At 48.3% G+C, this 7,835-nt stretch overlaps 1 long non-coding RNA gene across 1 annotated transcript; it reads left to right on the top strand.

Moving 5' to 3' along the window:
- Nucleotides 1–3,888: 3,888 nt before the first annotated feature.
- LOC148443352 (uncharacterized) lies at nucleotides 3,889–6,394 on the top strand. The gene is made up of 3 exons (XR_015875689.1): nucleotides 3,889–4,009; nucleotides 4,117–4,234; nucleotides 5,632–6,394. It is a non-coding gene; the product is annotated as an uncharacterized LOC148443352 (long non-coding RNA).
- The last annotated feature ends 1,441 nt before the right edge of the window (nucleotides 6,395–7,835 follow it).

Raw genomic sequence — 7,835 nt, 5'->3', positions numbered from 1 at the left:
AGGGCGAGGCATACACCGGTGTCAGGCAATGTGTGCACAGCAGTAAGTAGGGCGAGGCATACACCGGTGTCAGGCACTGTGTGCACTGCAGTAAGTAGGACGAGGCATACACCGGTGTCAGGCAATGTGTGCACAGCAGTAAGTAGGGCGAGGCATACACCGGTGTCAGGCAATGTGTGCACAGCAGTAAGTAGGGCGAGGCATACACCGGTGTCAGGCAATGTGTGCACAGCAGTAAGTAGGGCGAGGCATACACCGGTGTCAGGCAATGTGTGCACAGCAGTAAGTAGGGCGAGGCGTACACCGGTGTCATGCAATGTGTGCACAGCAGTAAGTAGGGCGAGGCGTACACCGGTGTCAGGCAATGTGTGCACAGCAGTAAGTAGGGCGAGGCGTACACCGGTGTCAGGCAATGTGTGCACAGCAGTAAGTAGGGCGAGGCGTACACCGGTGTCAGGCAATGTGTGCACAGCAGTAAGTAGGGCGAGGCGTACACCGGTGTCAGGCAATGTGTGCACAGCAGTAAGTAGGGCGAGGCGTACATCGGTGTCAGGCAATGTGTGCACAGCAGTAATTAGGGCGAGGCATACATCGGTGTCAGGCAATGTGTGCACAGCAGTAATTAGGGCGAGGCATACACCGGTGTCAGGCAATGTGTGCACAGCAGTAAGTAGGGCGAGGCGTACACCGGTGTCAGGCAATGTGTGCACAGCAGTAAGTAGGGCGAGGCGTACACCGGTGTCAGGCAATGTGTGCACAGCAGTAAGTAGGGCGAGGCGTACACCGGTGTCAGGCAATGTGTGCACAGCAGTAAGTAGGGCGAGGCGTACACCGGTGTCAGGCAATGTGTGCACAGCAGTAAGTAGGGCGAGGCATACACCGGTGTCAGGCAATGTGTGCACAGCAGTAAGTAGGACGAGGCATACACCGGTGTCAGGCAATGTGTGCACAGCAGTAATTAGGGCGAGGCATACACCGGTGTCAGGCAATGTGTGCACAGCAGTAAGTAGGGCGAGGCATACACCGTTGTCAGGCAGTGTGTGCACAGCAGTAAGTAGGGCGAGGCATACACCGGTGTCAGGCACTGTGTGCACTGCAGTAATTAGGGCGAGGCATACACCGGTGTCAGGCAATGTGTGCACAGCAGTAAGAAGGACGAGGCATACACCGGTGTCAGGCAATGTGTGCACAGCAGTAAGTAGGGCGAGGCATACACCGGTGTCAGGCAATGTGTGCACAGTAGTAAGTAGGACGAGGCATACACCGGTGTCAGGCAATGTGTGCACAGCAGTAAGTAGGGCGAGGCATACACCGGTGTCAGGCAATGTGTGCACAGTAGTAAGTAGGGCGAGGCATACACAGGTGTCAGGCAATGTGTGCACAGCAGTAAGTAGGGCGAGGCATACACCGGTGTCAGGCAATGTGTGCACAGCAGTAAGTAGGGCGAGGCATACACCGGTGTCAGGCAATGTGTGCACAGCAGTAAGTAGGGCGAGGCATACACCGGTGTCAGGCAATGTGTGCACAGCAGTAAGTAGGGCGAGGCATACACCGGTGTCAGGCAATGTGTGCACAGCAGTAAGTAGGGCGAGGCATACACCGGTGTCAGGCAATGTGTGCACAGCAGTAAGTAGGGCGAGGCATACACCGGTGTCAGGCAAAGTGTGCACAGCAGTAAGTAGGGCGAGGCATACACCGGTGTCAGGCAGTGTGTGCACAGTAGTAAGTAGGGCGAGGCATACACCGGTGTCAGGCAATGTGTGCACAGCAGTAAGTAGGGCGAAGCATACACCGGTGTCAGGCAATGTGTGCACAGCAGTAAGTAGGGCGAGGCATACACCGGTGTCAGGCAAAGTGTGCACAGCAGTAAGTAGGGCGAGGCATACACCGGTGTCAGGCAGTGTGTGCACAGTAGTAAGTAGGGCGAGGCATACACCGGTGTCAGGCAATGTGTGCACAGCAGTAAGTAGGGCGAGGCATACACCGGTGTCAGGCAATGTGTGCACAGCAGTAAGGAAGTCTGGCATTGCTTACCACAGCACTTCGGGAATGGAGCAGCTGCACGTAGGGAAATCCACAATGTTTGGAGCGAGTTTTATGTTGGAAATCCTTTGGACATGTTGGGATCTGCTTTAGAATAACTGGTGACACAGTCCTGGTGCTTTGAGCTCATTACCACTGACGTCTGGCAGACAGTATTCTGCCATCCAGGCGCGCTGGTCACATTCACTTTTGGAGGTACCGGTGTACTACTCCAATATACATTTGTGGCTCAGACTCCTCTGCACAGAGCACATGATGTTTTGTTCTTCATAATATTGCTTTAAATGTCACTCAGACGTCCACCTAGAAAATCCCATTTCATTTTATATCTAATGACATTTGGTCACAGACTTGCCGGGGCAACGCCGGGTACTACAGCTATTTGTTATACACGTTCTATAATTCTTCCCACATATACACACTGTACTAAGGCCCAAAGCGTCTCGCGATTATCAGCAGGCGCGCATACGCCATTGTAAGTATATGCATCTTGCTGGGACAGGACCACTGTATACAAGGAGGGGTTACTATATACAAGGAGGGGTTACTTTACACAAGGAGGGGTTACTATATATAAGGAGGAGTTACTGTATATAAGGAGGGGTTACTGTATGCAAGGAGGGGTTACTGTATACAAGGAGGGGTTACTGTATACAAGGAGGGGTTACTGTACACAAGGAGGGGTTGCTGTATACAAGGAGGGGTTACTGTATACAAGGAGGAGCTACTATATACAAGGAGAGGTTACTGTACACATTGGAGGGGTTACTGTACACATTGGAGGGGTTACTGTACACAAGGAGGGGTTACTGTATACAAGGAGGGGTAACTATATACAAGGAGGGGTTACTGTATACAAGGAGGGGTTACTGTACACAAGGAGGGGTTACTGTATACAAGGAGGGGTAACTATATACAAGGAGGGGTTACTGTATACAAGGAGGGGTTACTGTACACAAGGATAGGTTACTGTATACAAGGAGGGGTTACTGTATACAAGGATAGGTTACTGTATACAAGGAGGGGTTACTGTATACAAGGAGGGGTCACTATATACAAGGAGGGGTTACTATATACAAGGAGGGGTTACTGTACACAAGGAGGGGTTACTGTACACAAAGAGGGGTTACTGTATACAAGGAGGGGTAACTATATACAAGGAGGGGTTACTGTATACAAGGAGGGGTTACTGTACACAAGGATAGGTTACTGTATACAAGGAGGGGTTACTGTATACAAGGATAGGTTACTGTATATAAGGAGGGGTTACTGTATACAAGGAGGGGTCACTGTATACAAGGAGGGGTTACTATATACAAGGAGGGGTTACTGTACACAAGGAGGGGTTACTGTATACAAGGAGGGGTAACTATATACAAGGAGGGGTTACTGTATACAAGGAGGGGTTACTGTACACAAGGAGGGGTTACTGTATACAAGGAGGGGTCACTGTATACAAGGAGGGGTTACTGTATACAAGGAGGGGTTACTGTACACAAGGAGGGGTTACTGTATACAAGGAGGGGTCACTATATACAAGGAGAGGTTACTGTATACAAGGAGGGGTCACTGTATACAAGGAGGGGTTACTGTATACATGGAGGGGTAACTATATACAAGGAGGGGTTACGGTACACAAGGAGGGGTTACTGTATACAATGAGGGGTTACTATATACAAGGAGGGGTTACTGTACACAAGGAGGGGTTACTGTACACAAGGAGGGGTTACTGTATACAAGGAGGGGTTACTGTATACAAGGAGGGGTTACTGTACACAAGGAGGGGTTACTGTATACAAGGAGGGGTTACTGTATACAAGGATAGGTTACTATATACAAGGAGGGGTTACTATATACACTCACACATTCATCTTTGTGCTATTTCCATCTTTGTGCCGTAGGTGCGTTACTCCTCAGCTGAAATCCCTGGCGGTGGGTGTCTTTATGTTACTGGTGAGAATGTTAGGTGAGTGTGAGAATAACTGTGGGCCTCTATATAGTGGTAACTGGTTATTATAGTGACCGCACTAACCTTTTATATTAAATGTTACTCCTTCTGTGTTTATCTCATAGCTGGAATTCCAGCGCCGATTTACTTTGGCGCTCTCATAGATAGAACATGCCTGAAATGGGGGACCAAATTATGTGGCGGAAGAGGGTCCTGTCGTATGTATGACACCATCTCCTTCAGGTAAATGACGTCCTAGAAGTGAGCGATAAATCGGCTGATACCTGGCGCCGTAGTACTAGTACATTACATTATCAGACTGATCCTGAGCCTTCATTTACTATACAAATTGGTCCCTTTACTCTATTTAATGGGCTGGATCCCAAGATGAGTTAGAGGCATAATTACCAGGTATCTGGACTGGTCCCAATAATTATCATTTGTTATCGCCACATATTGCGACAATGGAAAATGCGCCATTGGCTAAATTTACCAATAATCACATGCAGGGAGGCCCGTCTCTGTGGCGTGTAACAAGTAAAACGATCGCTAATGCCAGTGGCGCCATTTTCCCAAAGACAGTGAAGACTCCACCACAGTGCCAGAAGCACAGAGTGCACAGTGGACAGTAGCATTACTAGATTTAGGAGGGACAGACCTGATTTGAAGACCTTCTGGACTTTTGTCCGAATTTGGACAGTAAGGAAGGAGCACAAACCAGCGGCAGGGGCATGTGGTATAGAAAGGGTTACGGGGCGACCCAGCTGTACCAAATGCCCCCAGTGCAGGAGGCAGACCCCCAGTGTAATACACCTCCCTGTGTAGCCCCTCTCCGCCAATTTGTAATTCATAAATGCTGAGAAATAAGGAATAACAATTACACACTTGGCATTTGGAAATTGACAAAGAGGGTGGCACATAGCGCAGACTGGCACATAGTGCAGACTGGCACAAGACACTAAGGTGTGTACTTGTCAAAAAAACATTAGAGGATATCCAACAAAACATTTAGGTGATAAGAAATATACTTCTAAGAACCAGGGGCCCGATTCAGACCCACTCGTGAGCGCATAGCGCTCGCAAGCGGGTCGATGGTCGGGGAGTGCGCACGTGCGATGTGCGCACTGCGCGTGTGCGAGCCCCGGAGCGAGAGAACTTCACTCGTTCGGGGCTCGCAACAAAACGGGGTGGCTGTTGATGTTGATCGACAGCTCGCCCCGTTTTGTAGGCAGGTCGGGGGGTGGCTGCACAACTGCCGTTTGTGGGCGGCCCTACTGACATCACCAGTGATGTCAGTAGTGAACTTCCTGTTCTATTAGAGCAGGAATTTCACTGGGGCTTGCGGTGGATGAGACCCTACCACAAGGGTCTCATCGCAAGCCCGATGGTCGTGATAATCGCAACCATCGCCAGGCCGCCCGCACAAGCTGTGGGTGGTCACCCACAGCTATGCGAGCAGCCTGATTCAGAGCGAGCACTCGCAAAGAGCGAGCGCCTCTGAATCAGGCTCCATGTCCCAATTTTTGCTAGACATGCCCCTAAATACTTCCCGTCGGGAGTTACTGAATTCGCATTTAATTGTACAAACAGCGAGAGATAATGGTCAGACTAATAATATTTCTCTGTCCTCCTCTCCCCAGAAACACCTTCCTGGGCCTGACCACTGGGATCCGGGTGCCCTCGTTTATTTTATTTCTGTGGTTTATATATATGGTAAAGAAACAGCTGTCTGTGAAATCACCGGAGAATGGGGCGCCGCAATCAGACATCACAAAGACAGGAGCGTGTCCAGACGATACTGCTAAGGTGGAACCTGCCAGGGGCGATATAGAGAAAGAAACCTTCATTTAGTGCGTGTCGCCCACATCCCGCCATGCTGAGATAGACTGCTCCAATCATACCGTATCTGTACGTGATGGGAACATTGTGTCACACGACCGGACTCTGGGTCTACACTAATATTTCTGTACTATAATCATTTTCTGTGAAGTATTGCGTCACAATCTGGCAGCTGAATATACCAGACACTATTATAGCGTACGTTTCTGTCCCATTAAATACTATACAGTGTGTCCAAAAACAATGGGTAGCGCCAATCTGTGGGTGGATATACAAGGAGGCACAGACAGGTTATTGTCACAAATGTCACTTTCCAAGCCTTGAGGTGTATTGTGCGCAGAGCTGATCTCTGAGAAGGGAATAACCTTGTCATCAATGAGGCACGAGGCAGCAACCTCTGGTACATCCATCCATTATACATCCGTTCAGATCTTAGGAAGCAGAGCAGCCCCATATACACCTCCTGACGGGCATCCGTGCGGCTGCTTCCCCCCGTAAATGAGACTGTAGGTAGCGCTATAGTAGCGTTGCCCCTTCCCACCCCATGTCTGTCTCTTTTAATTCTATGGGGCTCTCAGCGTAAGACGCAAATTTTATGTATCCTACAAGCAAAGAAATTCAAATGGAAAACAATCAAAACTTTTAGGAAAAATAAGTGAAAATAAAAAATTTACTGTACCCTGATTGCATAAGTACATACACCCCCTAAATACATACTCTGTGGAAGCACCTATTACTTTTTTTTATAGCACTGGGGTCCGATTCTGAGATGCAATGCCGATATGTACACAGATTTAGCGATTGTTAGCCTGTTAAGTCGCACACGCAGTGAATACGCTCACACAGAGGATTAACTCGCAATGTCAGTGACAGACAGTATGGGGTAAATTTACTAAGGGTCGAGTTTCTGCGAGTTTGCTTTCTCACGTGAGTTTAGGCATTTTTTCATCTCGCAAATTTACTAAAGACAAACTCGAGTGAGTTAGAAGTGAGTTTTCTTTTTTCACTGTTAAAACTCATGTGAGTTTGCAGACTCGAAATAACTCACCATCGGCCAAAATAAAAAAGATACAACTCGCAAATTTACTAAGATTCGAGTTTCCAATCTCGTGTGAGATTGTGGCAAACACTGTGAAATAGAAGTTTTAAACACTCACCTCCTGAGCTGCGAGTTCGGGTAAAAACATACACAGATCATTTTTTTTTTTTTTAACTTGTTTAACTAGGGTTAATTATTAAAAAAAAAATGATGTGAGGTCCCCCCCCCCAAAAGACTAACCAGCCCCGGACTTGCCAGCCTGTCCTGGTACCTAAAATTATGGGGAACAAAACAAGTAGGGTTCCCCCATAAATTAGGTACCAGCACCAGGATGCAGGGCCAGTCCTGGTTTTAATTAGGGCTATGCAGCAAAGCATTCAATTGAATCGCGGCCAGTTACTGACTGACTGACTCATCATCACCCAGCCCAAACTCATGGACCTAGAAACATGAAAATCAGCGAGTATGTTCCTTCCATGACATAGGTGCCCACTAAGAAGGCATTTTCCAAAATTCAACTCCTAAGGGGGTGAAAAGGGCTAAAATGATTCCTCACCCTGTGCTACTGTATGTCCTGACTGTCTTATCGTGGCTGCAACACAGTTCATAATCAAACACCCCAAATGCTGCCAAACATCACTGGCAGATGGTGTGGCTCCCATATTTTTATAGTGAGGGAAGGGATGTGTTACTACAGAGGTGAGAGAGGAAAATGTGTTACTACATAGGTGAGGGAGGGGAATTTGTTACTACAGAGGTGAGAGGGGGAAATGTGTAACAGCCGTGAGAGGGGAATGTGTTACTATGGAGGTGAGGGAAGGGAATGTGTTACTACAGGGGTGAGAGGGGAAAACGTGTAACAGCAGTGAGATGGATATGTGTTACTACATAGGTGAGAGAGAAAACTGTTTTATTATACAGGTGTTACTACAGAGGTGAGAGGGGGAAATGTGCAACAGCAGTGAG

This window comes from Taudactylus pleione, unplaced genomic scaffold, assembly GCF_031769625.1.
Source record: "Taudactylus pleione unplaced genomic scaffold, aTauple2 ptg001296l, whole genome shotgun sequence".
Lineage (NCBI taxonomy): Eukaryota > Metazoa > Chordata > Amphibia > Anura > Myobatrachidae > Taudactylus > Taudactylus pleione.
Note: the sequence above shows the minus strand (reverse complement) of the source record. Positions and strands in the feature narration are given on the sequence as shown.